The 22341-nt window shown below is 39.3% G+C and overlaps 1 protein-coding gene across 3 annotated transcripts in view; it reads left to right on the forward strand.

Annotated features, from left to right (window-relative positions):
- LOC119656146 (tyrosine-protein phosphatase non-receptor type 9) overlaps positions 1 to 22341 on the forward strand; it is a 213595-nt gene that overhangs the window by 176793 nt on the left and 14461 nt on the right. The gene's annotated exons all lie outside the window — the stretch shown is intronic.

The raw sequence follows: 22341 nt of genomic DNA on the forward strand, positions 1-22341 counted from the left end.
GCCTGAGAATATCGACGAGCTTTGGACAGTTATCAAAAATGGTCTTTTCTCTGTTAAGTTCCGCCTCCTGTAGATGACCAGCCATCGTCGTAATGTACTGATGCGTTTTGCTTCTCCAAACAAAAAAGAAAACATCATCATCATCAGAGCTAGCTATTCATTGCTGCTCCTACAGTTTTTGCAGATTTACTACTTCTATTCATACGGAAATGCTAGGACTTCGAGATCGTTAAGATTTCACAGAGGAACACCCATCTTGAGGGCGATAATTGGAGAGCGTCCTCCTGATCCTCGCAATGATAATAGATAAAATAATCCTGGAACGTCAAGAAGCAGGTCGAAAGCTCGATCGAGAGAGACTGGCTTCCGCTATTAATCATTTAGCATTGACCACACCATGTGCAGAGCGAAATCGATCATAGTTGAATCTTATCACCGATATTATTTCTCCTTCTCATCGGTGGCGTTCTTCCCCAATCGACCATGACATATTTTCTCAAATATCTCGACTAACCTGACTCATTATCAACGCTAGTTCCGTCTCCGCTGCTTTGTCTAAAATCTGGCAATGGAACTATCTCAAAACGAATGTTAAGTTACGACTATTCTGTGCTAATGTTCTTTCTGTTTTGTTATATAGGAGTAGCACATGGAAAGTGACCCGTACTGTTACTCAAAAGCTCCAAGCCTTCATAGACACTTGGCTGCGATATGTCATCGGGATACGCTGGTCTAATACTATTTCAGGCAAAGAACTTGGTGAGCGCACAGGCCACTTACGCGCGGACGAGTTGATTAGAAGGCGAAAGTGGCAATGGATATGGATCATACATTACGGAGGACGTCATTGCATATGTTATATACGTCATGCAATGAGTCGGTCGCCCCTGGAGCACTTGGCACACAACAGTACAGGAGGACCGCAGGGTTCTCCGGAAGTCATGGAAGGAGGTGCAGCGAATTTCGCGTAAGTGTGGTTGATACGCTATGCCCCACTAAGGGATGAATGGCAATCATGTGTAAAGATCTCTATGAGGGGATTTTTTCTAAAACCGAGCAGTATTTCGCTGAGAAGGATAATTCCACTTCGATTATATTAAAAAAAATTTAATCTTCCGGAAAGGGTAGATCTTTTGACTCCACACGATTCAGATAGATCCTGATATGATAAACTTATCATGGATGGTACCTACCAAAAATAAATGAAAATTTCCCGGAATTATAGCAGACATTCCTTTTTATCGACATTCCCAAAAGTTCAGACAAATGATCGTGACTTTTACCATCGTGAAAAAAATACTCATCATATAAAAATTTGTTATCCAATTAATTTTGGCTATTACTTGGTGTTTTTCCCCCAGGTATTTCTGTCGGATCGACATGTCGAACCAAAAACTATGCGGAGATCGTTGTTAGTAATACGAAAATAGCAAATCTGGCAGAATTTCAAATTGAGTTGCCAAAAATATCCGCTTCACTTGCATATTGATGAAATATGTAGGAAGCGTAGTTGTAGGTGAGAAAACGTTGCTATTAAGTATAGAGTGTGGTATTTGACTGGGACTGGTGGTAAAGTATCGTAAAATTAATGTTGGAACCCAGATGAAGGTCGTATCTGGAGAAAATAGCGTCAAAGTTGCCTTGATATTCCATAATCAACTCGCTGATCCGCTGAATTCATTTTCCCAAGCGGAAGTAATTATTGCTTTGACGTATCTTTCCTTTGAAATGTATCCTGTTCATAAGTTGCTCTACAGTTCCCATGGATCTTAAAATGTAAATTTAAAAGGCAAAGTAAAAGAGTCCTAAGAGATGCTTCCGCAGTTATAATTGCAACGTGCCCCAATACCAAAACATAATTTCTCCTGCATTTCCTGAAACTATTTTAATAACGACCTAAAAAATCTTTCAACGTCACTGTTTGGAATTTTCCTCTTTATCAGTATCAAAAATGGAGTTCATCTGCAGCTTGCCTGCATGATGCAGTAAAAAGCCAACCCTCTGACAAGAGTGAGGAAAAAAATTACTGAAGATTTAGGGCATCGATTTGATGCACTATGTTGTGGTGGCTCGTGTTCTCTTATTGAATACCATAAAAATAGGTTGGTCGATGTGAAAAAAGTGAACTCTCATCATCAGATGAGGATGAAAATGAAAATAGCAACAATAGTGGATGGGAGAGAGTGATATTGGGGTGTATATATAGAAATGCAGTAGTGAAAGCGTATTGCACACTGAGTTTGAGTTACAGCTTGTGCAGGAAGGTGAATAGGTTGTGAATAGACTCTAGATAGCGATAAGAAGATCTAAATGCTTGTTTGTGTCCTATTTCTCAGATAATACCGGGATGAAGTTTACAATTTCTCTTAAGGACTTGGCTTTACATATAGTCTTAGTCCTATACGTCTTTATGGTCGATTCGAATGAGGCTTTTCAGTTGATGAGAATCTGTAATTTGAATAGCTATTATGAGGCTAGTATGGTATCAATTAGGGCAAGTTAATCATTGGTTCTCTTTCTGGTAATTTATTACTTATTTAAATTTACCTTCGGATTTTGTAGCCAAAAGACCCATTGCCTACGCATCCTAATAAAATTCTAAGTAGTTACCATAGCGCTTCCTTAAAGGAACATCTACTCAGCTGAAATTAAAATGAACGTCCCAAAACTTTTTCAATTCCAAGAACATTGTATTTACTGTAGACTAACGAAAGACACAATCTCACGTCCTACAACCGAAAAGACAAACATTCTTTTTACATTCCACTAGACTTTGTTACCATCAACTTGCAACAGCATCATCATACGGAAGTTCCTACTAATTGTATTGAAAAGGGACAGCGATACAGGGTGAATTACTAAAAACGAAAATCAGGACATTTCATAAAGGGTGCCAGGCTCTCGCTATGCTCTACCACTCTATGTTACGTACCATACGAACGAAATAGGTTTTTATGTAAACAAAGTTTTATGCCGGAGGCTATAAAAAAGGTTGGGTGAAAAGTGGGCAGCCGCAGTAAGAAGCCGGGATGCCAGTGCAGGTATTACGTTTGGGGGAGGATAAAAGGCCTTTTTCGCATACAGCAGAAGCAATGATTATGCCCCTTCCCCCTGCAAGTATCAAATTCCCTATATTGCATTCCATGGAATATTGTGAATGTATGTATTCGCATCTGTAGATATTCCGAAGCTTTACATAAAATATATATCACTTTTCTGAACTTTCATATTTTCGTAGCGCTCGCTGTATTTGTCAAGTGAAATAATTTCAACCCCAAGTGAACATCATATGCTTGGGCTCATCGTATACACTCACTCTTGTATATCTGATATGATGCTTTGGAAAAGGATATCAGAACACTCGAAGCAATATCACATTGCACGCTGAAACGTTGGTTATGTAGTTGCAAAAATTTGGCAAGCATTTTCAGCCTTTATGGTGCTTTTCGGAATTCCATCATTGGGATATGTATGACCCAGTTTCCAGTGACATATTGCTTCGACTATTTTCAATTTTATGAATGAAAATATTTTTTCAGCTTGAATAGAGTCCTGCGAAAAAAATAATTCTGCAGTCTTTTGAATTGGTCGCTTGCTTAGAATTAGGGTACTAGTCTGCCATTGTGATTGTGGCCGAATCAATCAAGTTGAAAACAATGATTTTTTTCGTTTTAAGTTATGAAAAATTCGTATTGTACCATCTGGACCCAGTCGTAGAAAATAATACGAACTGATTGGGCAGTGTAGTCTAAAAAAGGAAGATTAAGCATGGGGCATATCATTTATTTTTGTTCGAAGAATGTACTTTTGGAGCTTCCTTCGGTCACAGATGATCGGGGGATGTTGAAGGATTTTCCAATCACGAATTAGTTTTTTAGCTCTGTACCAATTAAGGACTGATTTCAGCCCGTACAATTTATAACTGATTTCTAATCTATCTCTGCTTCACAGTTAGCAAGCCCCAAGAACTGACGGTTCGATGTCGGGTCCCAGATTTGAATACCGCTCGCGGCCAACGGGAGGGCATTCTAAAGGCCTGAGTACCGGAAGTACGATTCCCTCCTAACAAATATTTAGTTTTCTGAGGCGTCATAATTTTTGCAGTTCGGTAAAACTCAGCTTACAAAAATACAAAAAAAAATATCCTTAATTTTTCACTAGCAAGTTCAATTCGTTACACAATCTGAGAATCCTTCGGATTTTCATAGCGAAGAAACGAAGAAAAATTTTTGAAAAGTTTGGTAGCAATTCGAACATTGTTAACAAAGTTATTATAAATCAAAACTGCATGTGTTCTGACCAGTGGACCACTAAACGAAACAACAAGTTTTACAGTATCCTGGAAAAGATCTAAGGTACATTGCTCGCAAATAATATAAACTCGATGGGACTTTAACGCAAAGTTAGGTATTTGTATAAGCACTAGAACATAGGAAATATAAATTCATCGATCACGTTCGGTGTGCCGAAAGTCGCTGTTTTTTAACATGTTCATTCCCTCTTCTCCAGCAAAAACATATAGCAGTTGAATTGTGTGTAAATCGTATATTAAACTCAGCGTTGTATCGTCCGTCAAGTGTAATATCCGATAAACCTAAAAAACAACGACCTAAACGGTGCAAAACTCTGTTGAAAAAGTTTGCAAAAAAATGTTATCGACGAATTATCTTTTTGGACCACAAAGTATTTTCCGTCGAAGCGCGATTGGTTAAACTTTATCCAGCTACCCTCTGCTAAGATGTCGACAAGTGATATTTTCAACAGAATTCGGCATCCCCCCCTGCCCGATTTCATTACGGCGGAATTATAATCATCATTACTCTGGATCGAGTTGAAGGTGCAAATGCGGAGTACCAAATGTACCCCAATTTGGAGTCAATAACCAGAGTTATCTCCAAAGCATGTACGTCTAGGGCGGTATATACAACAAGGGATTAATTATATTCTATATCAATTTCTGAAACATTGACAGAACTGGCTATACTAGGGTTAGTAATGCCTTGTCTGATCTGTTTTGTAGGCGCATATGTTGGCAACTACCAGACCGCTAGAAAAATCACCAAAAATTTGGAAGAACTTACGTGAAAGGAAAAGAATAGTGTTTCTTTTTGTTTCTATTGAAACAAATACCATATTTAGGGAATCAGTTGTTCTTTTTCCGGTATTTGTTTTACTAAAAAAAACTGTAGCCAACAAAGGAAAACTTTTTTTTCACATAAAGGACGGGCTACAAAACTCACTCCGAAAATCCAACAAAGGAAGACTTTTTTTCACGTAAAAGATATACTACAAAACTCGCTCCAGAAATCCAGAAGAACTGCGCCGACGGCTGCGGCCAATTATTGCTTCGATTCGCAAACGGAGAAAGATCAGAGGTGATATGCTGTATCGTTGGACCCATCGCAGTTCAGGTTGGAGCGGCCGGAAAAACTATTTGTGAATCCATGAAAATCGTATGTGGCTTGAAATTAAGAAACTTTTTCACTGGAACATGCCCGAATTTTTCAATACTACAAGCAACAAAAACATACAGCAGACAGTTTGTTGTCTCTATTTTCTATACAAATTTTTGAACAGCCGTAAGGTCACTACAAGTCTCCAGGAAAAGCTTCCTCTGAAATGTTCCTGATTTATATAATGGCTGTTCAATAAGTATCTGTGTTAGAAAAAAAGACACCATTTTTGTCAAAATAAAAATTTTTATTTTTCAACATAGTCCCCTTTTAGAAAGATATGCTTCTTCCAATATTCCTACCATTTTTTAAGCCTTCCAAAAAACAGGATTTGCCGAACTCTCCAAAATACACCTCTGTCTCTGCGATGACCTCCTCCTTTGAACAACATTTTTTTTCCCGAGTCATTCATGTTAAGGAACAGGAAGAAGTCGCAAGGAGCCAGATCGGGTGAATACGGTGGATGCGGCAGCAATTCATGCAGTTTGGAGGTGACAACTTCGGATCAATGTGCTGGTGCGTTTTCGTGGTGAAAAACAACACCTTCTTTTTCGCCAAATGTGGCCGTGTCTCCTTCAATTTTTTATCGAAGCGGTCTAGTAATTCACTGTGGTATTGTCCAGTGGTCGTTCTTCTTTTTCTAAAAAATTCATGGGGATGACGCCGTTAGCATCCCAAAAAATCGTCGGCATGACCTTTCTGGCCGATGGGACCGTCTTTGCCTTCTTTGGAGCAGATTCACCGGGAGAAATCCATTGTTTAGATTGTTGTTTAGTTTCTTCAATTAAAAAACGCAATTCATACTAGGTGTTGTCATAATTGCTGGCACACGAGATAATCAATGCAAAATTACCACAAACCATTTTGCATGGGTTTCATTTTTGAAATTAGCCACAAACTGTGAAACAATTCATTAGAAATGATTGCTGTTTGCCTTCCAGTAGTGCTAGAGGCAGTCTGACCACTCGGCAATCGCAGCACGTGCCTTATGAATAGAGAAGTTTTTCACTGCCCGGATGATGCAATCACCATTCAATAGTTGGGTTGCAGATACGAGCTGAGATCTGGACTACCAGAGACTAATCTTCTGTTAACTGGAAAGCTAGGAAATTATTTCTTTACCAACGGCTTATATGCGGGCACTGGTTAGTCATTTTCTGTCTTTTTCTGCAAAAACAGTTTTCTTCGTATCGTTCTACAACGTCTTTAGACAATATTTTCACTGTTTTCTTTCAAAAATAGATCTTAGTTACGCTATGGTAAGTTATTCCATAGCAAACCATTAGGTGCTCAGAATTCGAAATTGGAGGACACGATCGATGTATCAAAATGGTTAAAGTAAGTCCATCCTGAAGGCAAAGGCCCGAAATGGGTTGTGGAGCTTCGCTGACGAAGATACCATTACGAGTGTGGGGTAGGGAAGGTGAATGCATTTACGCACAGAGTGTTGGACTCCCGCAACGATACGCCGTCGGACTACCACCTAAACAACCTAAACTACTACTATCTTCCCATCATTAGACAACTTGCTGTTTGTCACCTTACCACGGGCTAGTCCCAAACGAGCAACCGTCTCCCTTGTCCCTTCCGTTTTGCGCTTGTATCTGGCTTTACGCTCCTTAGCAAGAACGTCAGCCCATATCTCTGCGCCGTAGAGCAGGACAAACTGCGTTGAACTCGTCAGGAGGCTTCGCCTGTTTGATGTGGGATTCCCAATATTTACCATTAGCCGGCTTAAGGTTTTGTTTTGTTGGTTTTGACTCGATTATTGACTCGCCGAACGATATGGGACGCAATTTGGAATTTTCTTTTTGGTCAGGATGACTAATTCGGTTTTTTCCGATACAAGGTTGAAACCATGAGCAGTCATCCATCCGCTTACTCGTTACATCAATATGGCAAGTCTGCTATGCGCCTGTTCGACAACGCGTCCAGCAACAAGCGCCGCGATATCATCTGCATAATCGACCAGGGGCATTCCAGTGGTCCGGCCCTAGGATGATCCCTGCGCTACTCCCAACGTGACTTCCATCCTCCTTTGACCCTCAAGCGTTCCACAGAGCTGGGAGCAATTCCTCAAATAATCCCTCAATATCCGTAAGAGATAGCTTCTCCCTCTCGTTTAGACGTTGTGTTAAGCGGTGGAGTTTCTGACACTCCTTCCGAAACCCTGCAATTTCCCTCCTGAGTATAAAAGCTTAACAGGTCGTCGTTATCGGGCTCATAACTTAATTTACGACAATGTCGGCCACAGCCCCACCACTCCCAGGAGTAGCCTCCTGCGCGGCTCCACCTGCTCCAAGTGTTCTGACTAACTTCTCGATGTTTACCTTCGCGAGACCAACTGACGGGAATTTGGGTTACAAACTGCATGCAGTGGGATTCACCGGTTCCACCTTTCTAAAAAATCTCGTATCATTAGAAGTAATCTTTTCAGAGATAAAAAGTGTGACCGACAGCCGGCAGACCATAAATCGGTTTTACTAAAGTTTTGTTTTACACAAAACCTTAAAAAGGAAAGAAAATGATCGGCCCAACTACTACTTATGTAGAGTTGCATCTGGCTAACCGGATAGTGCATGATAGATTGCATTCTTCTCGCTCAACATTGGGTTTAGCTTCAGCTGAAATTAGGCACGTAGTCTGGGGTACTCTCCTTACCTTGAGAACACCATTATTGTTTGTCTACGAAATAATCCTTCGGAATCAAAAATGCCGTCTTCCTCCCGAGTCAGAATAATGCAGTGTGATTTCTAATATTATATAAAATGATATTAGGTATTAATTTCGTCCTGACAAATGCATGTGCCTTATCTGATTGAGAGCTTTTCATTTTTAGGATATTTATCTTTTTGAACTTTTATCTAATCTTTCCTTGATCCGAATCACACAATTCATAAATATGACTTATTCTGAGAAAGAAAAAATGGTAATTTACTAAAACCAGGATAAATTCAATTAAATGAGGAACTGTCTGAAATTCTGCAGTAAAATTCGTCCTTGTATTGTTTCAAAAAAAAATTCCAAGATTGGATTCAATGGAAATTACATCTGCGTGTCGCAATTTCATACCAAATTTCTCTTGCGAGTGTCAGATTCGATAGAAATGGAGAATGGGCAGATGTACATGAATCACTTGGAATGTGCGACAACTGAGGTCGTTACTAGGGCGGAAAATTTCAGGATCTTAAATTACCTGATTTCGACTGTGATGGCAGTTTTTGCTTAATTTTTCAATATTTTATGCAGATGGTGAAATTGTCGAAATGCATATATTTTCCAGGTAACACGTGCCAATTTATTCGAAATTATGATTGGAAAAAAAAATTTTATCAAGGACTTTTGCTAACCCTTATTTGTGTGTTATATGTGCACCTAAGCATACAAATTGTAAATTTCAAACCAAATATCCGAACATGCAAATGGAATCAATAATTTCATTTGATACTGTATCTGTTCATCATAAATATTTCCCCAAAGAATCTTTTCGCCTGCTTGCATCGAACGTACCTACTTTCATCCCTTGCCGGAAATGAGGTAGTGTGCGAAATGGATCATACACACAGCGAACGGAATAATCCCAACACGGAGGACGATATACCATAGATATTCGGTATTCAGGACAGATGTCCATTTAAAACAGCTGGCATACACTTTTATGATGCTGATGATACCATGACTGCATGGAGGAGGCCCTCTTGTATCCGTGTCCGGTGACACATAATTTGAGTTCATGTTGTTGTAGCTACCACTGGTATATGTAGTGCAATGTTGGCTGCCAGTTCGGAACTATATTGAAGAAAGTGAATTCCTATTCAGCTGATGTATATGGACATATAGAGAGAGCTGTTCCTTTGGGATTGGTATTGATGGTGTTTTGAAATGTTTTGAAATCGAGTCCTAGTTATCGGGAGTTACGGTGGTGGTTGTTGTCATGGATTTATTGTACATCAGGCTCTAGTGATTTCCCTTGAAACGGTTCAATTTGGTTAGTTTTGTGAATTTGTGAAGCAGAACTTCCAATCGCTTTTTGTGATATATCCATATCCTTAAAAATTGCATATAAACTAAAAGTTTTGTAAAAAGCTCAACCTACATTTTATCGGAATTTTTTTAAAAATGTGTGAATACATCCCGGGAATTGTTGTTTCTGCGGAATTCCCATCGAGGGATGAACACTAAAAACATGAAATCCAATAAGTTTCGAAAGTTCGTGAAAAAATTATCCCCTGAAGTAAGTTGTGAGTCTTTCCTGCCATTCCCATAAATAAAATGTGATAATTTGTGCTTAAAAATAAATTTCCCTAATTGTCACTATCAATCAAAACTTTTATCACAATTAGGTTTCCCAAAAAATAGCAAATGCTAATTGGAGTTCAAAGTGAAATTTCAGTTCTTTTCATTCTTATAACTTCGCTTAAGATATACACATTTCTATTAAAATATAAAGTTTCCACTAAACTACAGAGAGAAAAGGGAAGGAGGCTTTCAACCAACCCTTCCAAAAATATCTACAAATTGACTCAACCGCAACACTACATAGTAGGCTCAATCGATAAATATGTCATCTCCTTCTTTTTTTCTACACAAATTTACAGTATAAAAGCGGCATTTCACCAATTTTGTGTCGACCAAAATACAAAATGTCATTAAAATAATAAAAATAACTAGTACCAATCTTGTTATTGGAAAAAGTGAAAAGATTCGTTTGAAACGTCCTCCGTTTTGGAAAATTTTTATACAAAGTTTCTATGAAATTAATCCTTTGTTGAAGTTTATGTCAGTGTCATCGTTTTTGTGAAATAGATGAAGTGTTGCAACCAGTGAACATTGTGTAAGTGGAAGGAACTATCTACTCACTCTCTCCTTATCTTGATCGAATATTATACGTATGTGTAGAGTGGATTCAACCTCTTTTGGGAGGTGTGGTTTACTTTGAGTGCATTTCAGTGATTATTATCGCTTGATTTTTGGATCGACCGCTCGAGATATTCTTCAGCAAACTGTTTTCTTGTCTTGACTTTACGATATGTCATACTGTATTATATTGTCAGTTCTTCTATAGTCCTTACGCGTAAAACTTCCCTTTTGCCAGTATTACTATGAGAAAAGTCCACTATTTTGAGGGTTGATTTCCTTCATCATGTGGAGTTGCTGGATCGAGAGGAAACTTGAGTCTAAACGCAGATTTTCCATTGATAAACCCAATATTGTCTGGGTGCTTGGATCATGGCCGTTTAGATCGAGATTTGAGGTTAATTTCTTCATTTGATTCATTTTCACGAATAGCGGTTATGGCCTCCTTTTTGAAGAGGCAAGTAGATCATTCTCTACAAAATTTGCATCACCAAAACATAACTGGTGGTATCTGATAACCAGATTTCATCCTTGATCATTCAACCCGAACCAAGCCACCGCCATTCACAAGAATTTACAACAGGCAAGAAAAAGCTTGTTCATAAAAAATGAAAAAATAATTTAAAGGAAGGCTACTTCCTTCATCATCATCCGACTCGTTTTTAAAGTCCCAATGCAAGGGTCAGTAAAAGCTCTATAGCTCACCTAGGACGCATCACATGTTTCAATGAATACGTGCACGTAAATTGCAGCTTACGATATCCATTGACCGCAGTGCCTTGATAATCAATAATTAGACCTTGATATGCAACTCTATAAGTGGTTCAGAGGAGAAGCTGTTCAAGCGAAGCATAGTCTTATCGGCTATAACCGCTGGTCGACATGTTGATGACTTTCAATGTTTTCGTGGAAAAGAGTTCCCACAAGACAACCACATCTTCCATACTGAGAACGTTATAGAAATTATCCTTCTATATAAGTGTAGGTCAAGAAAACTGCATATAGGATCAACAAATCGAGGCGAAACGGAATGTCATTACCTATACGCGGTTTAAATACGATATAGCCAACTAGCGTGTGTGTTGATCACGCCTAGGTGGTTTTCTTGTGTATGTTTCTCCATCCCATGCATCCCATCATACAATTTCAAACAATGCACCGGGAGACGAATCTCTTTATGTAGTCTTCTTGGTCTAGGTTTAAATAGGTCGTCCTTCTTTGCAGAAAAAATCCTGAAGACTTTCAAGCCATATCCAAGTGCACAAAATCACAAGATGGGAAATGTGTTTTGGAAGGAGTAGGCGAAATATTCATCGCCCCGGCGGGACGAACCCGACACTCTGGGGGTCCTCGATATTAGTATCAAAAGGTTTGCGTTCATTATAAAGTAGAATCTTGTCAGCATTTAATAGCTTGAAGTGGCAACCAATAAATCTACGCTCATTTAAAAGAAAACTAACTGCAGCAAAAAGCAGTCGTTTTAGTTGGATCTTTCTTTGTTCAGCCTTAAAAATAAGCATATTTTTATGGAATTCTTTACTTACCGAAGAACTATCTACTTATACACTATTTCTTTTATTTTAATTAAATCGAGATAGTGACTGCTTAGTTAATACGACAAGATATAGATATTTCACTATTCACTACTTGTAGAGCTTCAGTTTGGTACTCAATCATGGATAATTTAGGTCAGAGGTCCAAAAGATTACAATAATAATCCTGGCTTATTGTTTTACCAGTGTTTAGGGTAATCCACTAACAATTTGAATTTTTCGTTTAGCATCCCAAAGCACTGACGCTAACACCTTCTTAGTTGCTCACGTACTCGCTTCCGCGCCGAAGATTCGGCTGGACATCACTCCTAAGCCTCTTGTTTTGATTCAGGACCATGGTGATAGATCCAGGTCTCATCCACGGCGCTGAATTGATGCATAAATTTTTTTTTATTTCTCCTAAAGCGCTCCAAATGTTGCAGAGAAAGTCGCACTCGGATTCCATTGTACTTTTGCACTTTTTGGGCGTTCTGCACGTGGATTGGTTTCAATAATTATAAGATATCTTTTAAATTCAACAGCCCATTTGTAAACCATTGTTTTTGGAGGAGCAGATTCACCTACCACATTTGCCATTTCACTATAAATCTCCATTGGCCCCAAACTTAATTTTACAACAAATTTAATAATTATACGACGCTCGATATTTTCCATTGTTGCAAAATGTACTGACATGCCAACTTAGAATGATTTGTAAACAAAAACAGAATTGCCAGATGGGGTTGAAAGTCAGGGAATGCTTTAACAATGGATGGATGGAATTTTAAAATGTAATCTAAACTCGACTTCTATTATCGACGGATAGATAGCGCTTCGCAAAATTGATATACCTGGTATTTTTCAATGAAGAGGATCCTACGAGTAATAATAGCCGCCTCCCCTTCCTCGTCATATCGCTTTGATTTTCTCAAAGTGATAGCTTTAATTGGCAGTGTCCATTAGCCCATTTGCGAACTCCAACATCATTCTGATTCTCTTCATCTTCAATTCTACCTTTACTTTATTTTTTTCTAAATCAAAACATTTTTTTGTGCTATGTTTTTTCTAAACTGTCAAAATCCATAAATTTTAATTTGAGGATGTTTTTCTTTTTTCAATTTTAGGATATTATTCCTATCCATTCTGCGTCAGTGTTCTCTTGCCATTATTTTGGGCTTTTCTCAAGACAATTTTCTTATCCGCAATACCAAAATTTCTTACTTTATGAAAGGTCTTCCTACAATAGTTCCACAATCCTTGTTTGAATTGAAGGTTCTGAAGCAGCATTTACTTGATGACGGATCAAAACAATTAAAAAGAAAATTGCTAATCATTATTTATTTCACGGAGCCCCTATTTTGTAAAGTATCCAACATTTTTAAAAAAGGACGACCGATGGTTCCGTTCAAAGCAGAGGTATCTCATCAAACGCTGCCTCATTCCTCCCTCGGTTGCCAATTGCTGTGTGCTACCTAGGCAAAGGTAAAACAGCAGTTGATGGTTTGCCTTCTCTATCATAGATAAAACTGTATTTCGTCCTTTTATCGTTGTCCTTTTCTCTACATATTCATACAAGGATATTTGTAGCAGAGAAATATTTTGGTCATCGTGAATATTCTTTCAAATATCCCACCAAACACACAGCAGAAGCTCACGAGTGTCAAAGGCTCCTCTTGAGGTCGATGGCGGTGTTTCGCTCTTTCAAATGGGGCTACGCCATTTAAAATTTTTGAAAAAGACCCCACTTCTCATCGAGCGGTTTTCTTTGCTCCTGAGAAATAACTTATAGGGAACCGAGAAATAAAATTTCCTTACATAACCTAAATTGAGACCAGTGATCAACTACGATAAGGCTTTCAATAAAGCTTTCTCCACCCTAGACCTGATGAGGTTAGTATGACATTTACCGCATTTGCGCAAGAAGGGAGCGGCTTTTCAGGATCAGAAATTGAATTCAAATAGAGAAACCTATTCGATGTTAAACTGTCTTGGATATCAGATGCAACGAAGATTCTAGCCCTTCACTTCAGGGGCAGCTTTTCAGATTTGAGGTGCCTTCTGATGTTACAGATAAAGAAGAATACAGGTCAGAGGAACTGCTTGAATGTCATGAATGTTGAGGGATTAATAGGAAAGGTCACCCGAGTCGAGATAATATCCAAACAAAGTCATTAAATTTAAAACAGAAATATGTAGCTAAGATTTCTGAATTTATCATGATGTACATCCACCAAGCAAGAAGAAGTATTCTAGAACATCCAAACTAGAGAAAATATGAAGGGCACAATGATCTAGGGAGTGTGACAGGGGCTCCATCCAAGCACATATTGAACGAAGGAAAGGATGGTGTGGATAACAGAGATCTTGCTGATGATAGGAAATATCCGGAACTAAGCAAGCCATGAACTGTGCTGGGCAAATGCAGCTGAATTATATCGATCGTTGTAACTTGAGTAATGTTGCTCTTGCAGCAGCAATTGGCGTATTGAGTGAATGCTGTAGTAATTTTGGCAATAATGCTTCGCTCACAGACTCAATCATTGGAATGGTGTTATTAGTGGTAGTCCAACCAGCGTATACAGGATGTATAAAAGATAGCCGGTGGTGTTTTTGAGTGAACATGAAATGGCGTATAGGTGTATAATTGCTATGCTTTCTCAAATTTCATATTGGTAAAATTAGAAAATTATGTTATGCTATGCTTCTGTCGGGAAAGAAGAATACTTAACTTATAAATCTGGAAGTCTATATAAACTCGCTTTAGTGGCGACATTATTTGATATTCTTGGCCTGCAGGTACAATCCATTACATAAAGAGGAGGTTTGCACATGCAAAGTATTGTGCTGATATCTTGGAAATACCCAAATATACCCCCTTTTACCCAGAAAACACATAATCTCGAATCCACTTGGGGAAATCGCCGCTTTCTCCAGAGCTCTTCTTTTTTTCTTTTTTCGCTTTGCTCATTCTCTTTTGGAATGCATGTAAAATTTCTTTCAACTCTAGAATTTCTGAAATTATTTGTATTATTCAACGCCGCCGCCCCCCCCCCCCCCCCTTCCTTCCTTGAGGGATAGGGAGAATATCTCTCTAATGGTCCTTGAAAATAGCCAGGAGACTCCTGCATCTAACTTCCCAGTGAAGCCAAATACACTTTACTTCAACTGTAGCGTCTTATATACTCTAAATTGGGCTTTGATCTTTCTTCTTTGAGCTATTAATCCTGCCAGATATTGTGTCTACTATGCAACCACCTTGTATTTGCATTTTCTCCTTTCCCGTTCCGTTCCCCTCTCTGGTGCACTCTTACGAAAATATCCTGTCTGGTTCACTGTAGAAATCTGGAACTCTCTCGAGCTAAACATACATCTCGAGTAAAATTCATGTGGTTCAGTTAAGCTGATGATCGTGCCAACATCATTCCTCTATTTTTTTTACAAAAATGTTAATCAAAGACGCTCATGACCAATATTTAATAGGCGATCAAGAGTTGTTTGAATAACATGAATTAAAGTTATTTTTGCCGCATGAGCCCAGTCCTCGATCCTCATTAATACCTTGCTGATCTGACTTTAATTCACCTCAGTCAGCCTGTAAACTCCTCCGTAATCACTTTAGAATGTGCTCGCTTCACTACAGCTGAGAGTATTTCATCCCATACTCCTATTTCATTCCTAAACCCTTCTATTGTCCAATTTCTCATCAACATTATTTATGCTTACGTCATTTGTAGTCCCGATTGACTTCCAAATCTTTCTGTAAAGAATCTAAACCATATATTATGCATATACAGGAAAAAGTTATTGTTATGCTAATCGAGGGCTGCTACTCGATGTCAGTCCTTTCCTTTTTCTCTAAATTGAAAAATACCTAAAATACGCTTAACTTTGCGCACCGTGAATGGTCAGCATGGATTTGAATGCCGGTGTTTGACTCTCATTATTTTTTTGGTGTTCAAAAGCTTAATTGCGAAATCTCTCAATGCAAGAAAAGATGTCTATAAGGTTCAAAGTATTAGATTCCGTTAACTACTTGTTGCTTATTTCCAAACTTCCAAACTCCTTTATTTGTCTCCTGGATATGGTCTTATCTATGTGGCAGAGCAAGTCGAGCATCTTTCAATGGTTGCCCGTCTGCATTGTTTTTTCCTCTGGAGTTCCACAAGGCTTCAAAGCTGGTCCACTGTTGTTTTTATAAGTCATCAGAGTGATTTTCCTTCTTTATTCACCAAAAACAGTCCCACCTATACTATTTATACTGATCGTCTGGCTATCTTTGATATATCATCTTTTTAACAACCGAGTCCTGTAAACAATGTATGCGTCTTGTTTAAGCTGTGAAACGGGGTGGATGAACAGCTCTATCTGTTATAATATACATTGCCGCAACCCGGCTTACAGTGTACGAACCTTAAATGTTTTTCCAGTTTCAGTTCTATTCACGAAGCTCTTATGCTACTTCAGCTTCTAATCTCTCATCCGTCCTAGTGTATTCCATTCTCTGAAAGAACTGTTCCCGAATTGTCCTGCATGGCCAAAGACGGTACAAAATTCACCATTCGAGGGACATCATCAAAGAATGTTTTTCCTATTATACAACATTGTGATGAGTTGTGCTCCTTTGAATACGATCCAAAAACTAAGAGGGCAAATGTCAGGATGAAAGCACCCAGATGAGTCGAGCTTAAAAAAGCCTATGAGTGGTGAAAACAACACTAAATGATCTCTGTTAGAAGCAAATAATTCATTTTCTGATCGGTCTGTTCAATAGGACCGGTCAGTAAATGCTATCGTTCTTGTGTGAAAACGCTTTTTTGTGCGGGCTGTATGCCGAATTTGACCATTATGTCAGCAGCAAGAACGAAAGGAGATTTGAATAAAATAAATGAGTTCCGGTAAAATGATAAGTCTTTGACCTTTCAAGGAGTCCTGGTTTCGTTGGAAAGCACTTTGTATACATTTAGCAGTTGCCAAGTAAACCTATTTTTCTAAGGAAATCCCTTAAAATCCAATCCCACATTCAATATAATTCGAAATCTATATATTCTACCGTATTATATCCCGCAACGTTTCTATGGCTTTTTAGCATACGCCAGCAAATGCGCCAGCCCTGAAAAAACAATTTCAACGAATTCGCTGTTACCATGTACCAGAACAAGAACGAAATCCTTGAAATGCTTCATTCCACCCCAACCTGAACCCGGCAAATTTGCTGATTTCGATCATTAAGACAAAACTCCAATAAGAAAACGATATCTAAGGACGTAAATGTATCCACTAGTGGCCATTTCGTATGGCCTTTCCTTGAACTTGAAATGTTCCATTCGCCTGACAATAACGTTCGTCGCATACATCACGCCTAAGTTCATCCAAACCGACAGTGAATTATTAATACGTTCATGATAATGTGATAAAGTGAATGTGTAGTGCGTGGGCAGTGTAAAGTATATATGAGCAAATAGATAACGACTTTATTATTAAACCGTTTCTAGGAAATTGCGAATTATGTAGTACACGTGTAACGACCGAAATTATGTTTGCCCGAACAACATGGTCTTCAGCTCAACAATTGTGTACCATTGCGTTCGAGGCTTTCCTTGCTGTTTCTAAGAGTTTTAATAGATTCAAATAATTTCAGTAACGGTTGAGGTTAGTCCTAAATTAGATTTTAATCTTAACTTAAGTACCAACTGCGTTTAATCAGCTCGAGCAGAGGTGCTTAAACTAATCGGATTTCTGTGGGGGGGCGGAAAAAACATCTGACAAATTCCAGGATTAATCACTCATCAAAGAGTTAGAAATAATTTTTTCTTGCTGAATGCACTTTATTCCATCCCTCTTTCTATTGTTCCTTCTTTAATCTCTCATTTTTCGTATTATTTAAAGTGTTGTTGGCTTAGAATATTTGCAGTATTCGCTGTCGACCTCTTTTGTTCCAACTCAGTGAGAAGCCATACTTTTGCCGCATTCTACTTGAAGCAAGAAGTAGGCATTGTTGGGAAGCAATTAAGATTGTACGCATTGTGCAAGGATAGAAAGTGGAATGGGTGCTGATTAGAATGTGGGCTAAGCATATATCATCTTGAGAATTTCTACAAATTCAGTTCACAATGCTTGACTGTTTTTTATGAAATTTTCTGTTTAGAAAGTTTGAACTTTTAATCATTTCTCAGCAAATACAACCCAAAATAGAATTTTTTTTCGCTTTTTATTCAAGAAACTATTTTACTTACTTCTGTGCTATTCCGGGAAAGCAAACTTACGATGACCATCCAGGCTGATCCAAGTTGATTGGATTCAACAATGGGGGCAGAGATACCTCAAAAATAAAAAGGGCCGAAAGTTGACGATACAGGTTCACCGGTGCCAAAGTGCAGTACCATTGGAGTCTCCCGGTGCTAGATGTTCCATCGGAGTTTGGACAATTAGGCAAAATGTCTAATTTGAACTTGTATGTGGTACTAGCGATGTTTTTCCTGCTGCATGAGAAACTGGTTCAGATTATAATTGATCTCTCCATGTTGTCTCTCCTATCACTCCTTGCTGGAAGAAATAAAGTGCTTGTCCTCCGAACTTTTTCTGAGCATTTCCATCGCTGTTGTCATCATTTCATAGATTCCTCATTTGCGGCAAACGGGAGATTTGGTTCATGCTGCATATGTTCGCCATCTCATCATCATTCCCGAGATGACGCGTCGTATGAGACGGTCCTGAAGATAGGCCACACCGTTGATGCTTCCCTTCTGTAGGCCGCAATCAATTTTTTGTGCATGAACAGAGCCAGGTGGAACTCAAAATCCTAGATATACCCAGCTTACAAGTATATCCCAGCTTACAAGTATATGTTAGGCATCATCATAACTAGGGCCAATTTCGTCGTGGATACTTCGTCGCAACCACACTGGACGAGTTATTTAAAAGTGAGCTTCCCGTCTGTCATCACTCCAAAATATTTGATGGCCTTCTTGGAAGCGATGATATGATTCCACTTCTAATGAATTTTCGTGTGAGTACAAAGTCTCTGACCGCTTCGCATGGATATAACTCAGCATCCTGAAGCCTACCAGCGTGGCCTTTTCTGCCATCGGGAGGTCGAGCACATCGTTGTACCTGATGTTCTATAACGTCATCCGCGTCATAGCTGCGTCTTTTTTCTTCTAAATAAATATCGACAATAAATACCAATCGTTGCCAATTGGATTATTTAAATGTGTTTCTCACGGTGACGGTGATCATGAAGCAGCTGTTACTGACGCTACCCGCTGCGGGAATCGAAATCTCGTCCAAGACAGTAACTAATGTAATGGTCGATTAAAACGGCCCGCTTGGTCGGCATTGTAGCCAGCATATATTTGGATCTATAGGAGGATGACTCGACTTGAGGTTTACCAATCTTAAGCAATACCGCGGTTGCTCCCATTATACGAGAAATTACCTCTCAAACATCTGTACTTCGAACAACTCAGTGAAAATGTCTGGTGTAGGTTTCATGTCGAGCTTTTAAGACCCTTTTCGGCATACCGTACAGATCCAAAACTTTGTTGCCCCCTATTCTACTGTCGATTTCTAGCAGCTCTTATATGATGACCGCAACTGCCGTCGGATTCGGAGGTCTCCAGAAGCAAAACAATCTGTCCTTTTCTTGTTGTGGAAATAATCTTTGAATAATTTTCGATAAAGGGGTAGAGCTGCAGATGAACGGTCTCGTATGTCGTCCCATCACAATTCAATAGGTGCCACGGATTTACGTCCTTTGAGAAGAGCTGCACAAAGGATTCTTTATTGCTTTGCGAAATAGACAACTTGAGGCTTCATCCCTTTATTTATCTGGCTTTGTGGCAGAGCAATCGAAGGTTGCCTGCTAAACAATTGCACTAGTAGTTACGGAGCAATGTCCATCTTCTTGGCCACTAACTGAGCAACTTATGTTTCATTGTATGGATTGATAGCCGTGCCTCTTGTGACCATACATTACCTTGAAGGTTACATATACAGTTGATTTATAATAGTCATTTTCTTCTCAGATTCGTCAGTCGGCTGTGCAAGTAAATCTTGAGCGACACTGCAATGATTGAGGTTTATTTGGATAAACTTCATTTTATCATTGCAATTAACATTTTTCTAAATTGTGGGAGTCCGCAACTTACGGAAATATATGTCTCTTATCCTATCCCTCTTTCGCGCAGTTGGATTTCCACCATTCATCCACTCCCCAGCAATATAGCATTTCTTCTCAAACCTTCTACACCAAACGGGCCGAACAATGGCACAACTGAATATCTTCGCGGATTGTCCAGACATGAGGCAGTTGAACCACTTCTTTATTGAGGTCTGTTCTCTATATTGCAGGCAATCTATCAAATTCAAGCTTTTCCAGTGACCAAAAATGTCTGCATTGCATCCACTTTCTGAGTTTTTTTGAATCCTTCTGACATTTCCACCCAGGTCTTTTGGATTAGGATCAATTTTGATTTTTCCAATATCTCCTCTACTAGAGATAACAATCGCCTCTGAATGAATTTTCACTTTCGCCTCCTTCTTTGCCCTTTTGCTCGTAACTTTAGTCCATACAACTTAATCTTATGCTTTTTAGGTTTCGCTTACGCTCGTACCTGGGGCATCTACCCTATAACCAAATAATTGACCAAAGAGTTCGTTTGAAATTTCACGTTGCTAGCGAAATTTCGTGTAATGGTTCAAAAATCCTTTGGGGAGTCCACGCTCCATAAAACTCAGCCATACGGGTGGTATAAAGACCTTAAAAGTGGTCATATAGTGATAGATGATTTGCTTCATTCGGGACGCACATCACAGTTCGTCTCAACAGACCTGAATTTCGTGCAAAAACGGTAGCTGAGGACTTAGTTCCTGAAGCAAATAGTAATCGGATCTTTATAAAACGCCTTATTCCTGGTAGTGAGACGTGGGTCTACGAGATAAGTCAACAATAGTCTGCCTAAAAAGCAGAATGCGGCTTACCTGCGGTGTATGGAAGAGTAAGTGCAACGCTAGCACACGTGTGTTCCTTCAAATGGATATTATTTTGCCTGAAAATTTAATTATTCCTTTTATTTCCGGTATCTTTCGCACATTTGGTACTTATCGCCTTCCAAAATTTGAGGCCGGTTTCTCGAAACTACCAACGCGTATTTCGTCGCTTTAAGTGCCTGCTGATTTTTCCCTGCTTTCTTGTTAGGTTTTAAATCAATGGTCGTACGGTTAGGCTGAAAACAGCGGAACGGCGAGCAAAGCGACGAAAAAAACAGGACGTTCATCGTCCGACTATGCCCTGTTCCCATAGGTCCCGCTGTGGAGGTCGGTCGCCACGCACTTGGTCAGGGCGATCAGACCCGAGTCTGCAAAGAGTTCATCTGAAGGCCGGCGACGACGAAGTCTCACTAGAGGTTATCTGGTACCATGGGAACCAAGATGGCCCTGTGAGCTCATATGTTCCTGGAGGATATGCTCTCGGCCCGGTTATTTGCGGTTGGGCACCTTGGAGGTGTTTCATGGTGGTTGTGATTGTGCTCATATCGTGGATAGAGCTCTTTATGGAACCAATCATGGAGTTGAGCTGTATAATTCGGATCGTGTACCCTTTAGTTGCGGTAGAGATATTAGATGAGCCTCGCATCCACTAAGTATAAACCAGTGCCGCTGTAGTAGTCATGGCGGGGCTCTGATTGTGGTCTCCAAATCAATCTTGTGTTCGAAGAGTGACCATGGGATTATGCCTACACGACATGTACTCATGTTAAAACCTCAGGACTCTCATGTTCCCATACGTAGTTCATTATTTGATTTTGACCCTTGATGACACTTTAAGCGTCTGTGTTGGGAGCACCAGATTTCGACTGTTCTTTATAAGATTTCTTCTCCGGTAACTTGTTATAAAGTAGTTTTGTGAGAGGTTGCGTTCAAACCTTGAATTCAGTCCGGGGGATCCAGAAAATAGGAATTGGGATTATGGATCAAAGGCGCCTCTTTCTCAATTTATCCACGGTCGGTGATCGCCACAATGGAAGGTTCCGTGGCCACATTGGAAGGTTCGGTGACCACATTGGAAGGCTTCAGATGGAGATATTTGTATTTTGTATTTAGGCTGGATGTCAGAAATCAGTGAATGTGTATCTGCCTAAAATCAGGGCAATAATTCCGAGTGACCATGCTGGCCACATTATGCTCTAGCGTAGTACCGTTGCGGTTTATAAATCTATAAATGGAGTGCTATAACACACTTCATAGCCCAGGTTCAAATTGAACTGTTGCGCCACCAAAAGATATTTAATTCAAATACAAACGACTCCTCAAAATGATACAACAGTTGATTTGCAACATTATTGGGGTGTCAAAAGAACCACTTGCTACTATCATTCGTTACAATAGACATTACAAGTGCTATCCATATAATTCCCATTGAAATAAGATTAACTCTTTTTTCCTAAACCTCAAACTTACTACAGTTTCGACTCCACCAGTAACCCAAACTTCAAAACAAT

Source organism: Hermetia illucens, chromosome 4, assembly GCF_905115235.1.
Source record: "Hermetia illucens chromosome 4, iHerIll2.2.curated.20191125, whole genome shotgun sequence".
NCBI lineage: Eukaryota > Metazoa > Arthropoda > Insecta > Diptera > Stratiomyidae > Hermetia > Hermetia illucens.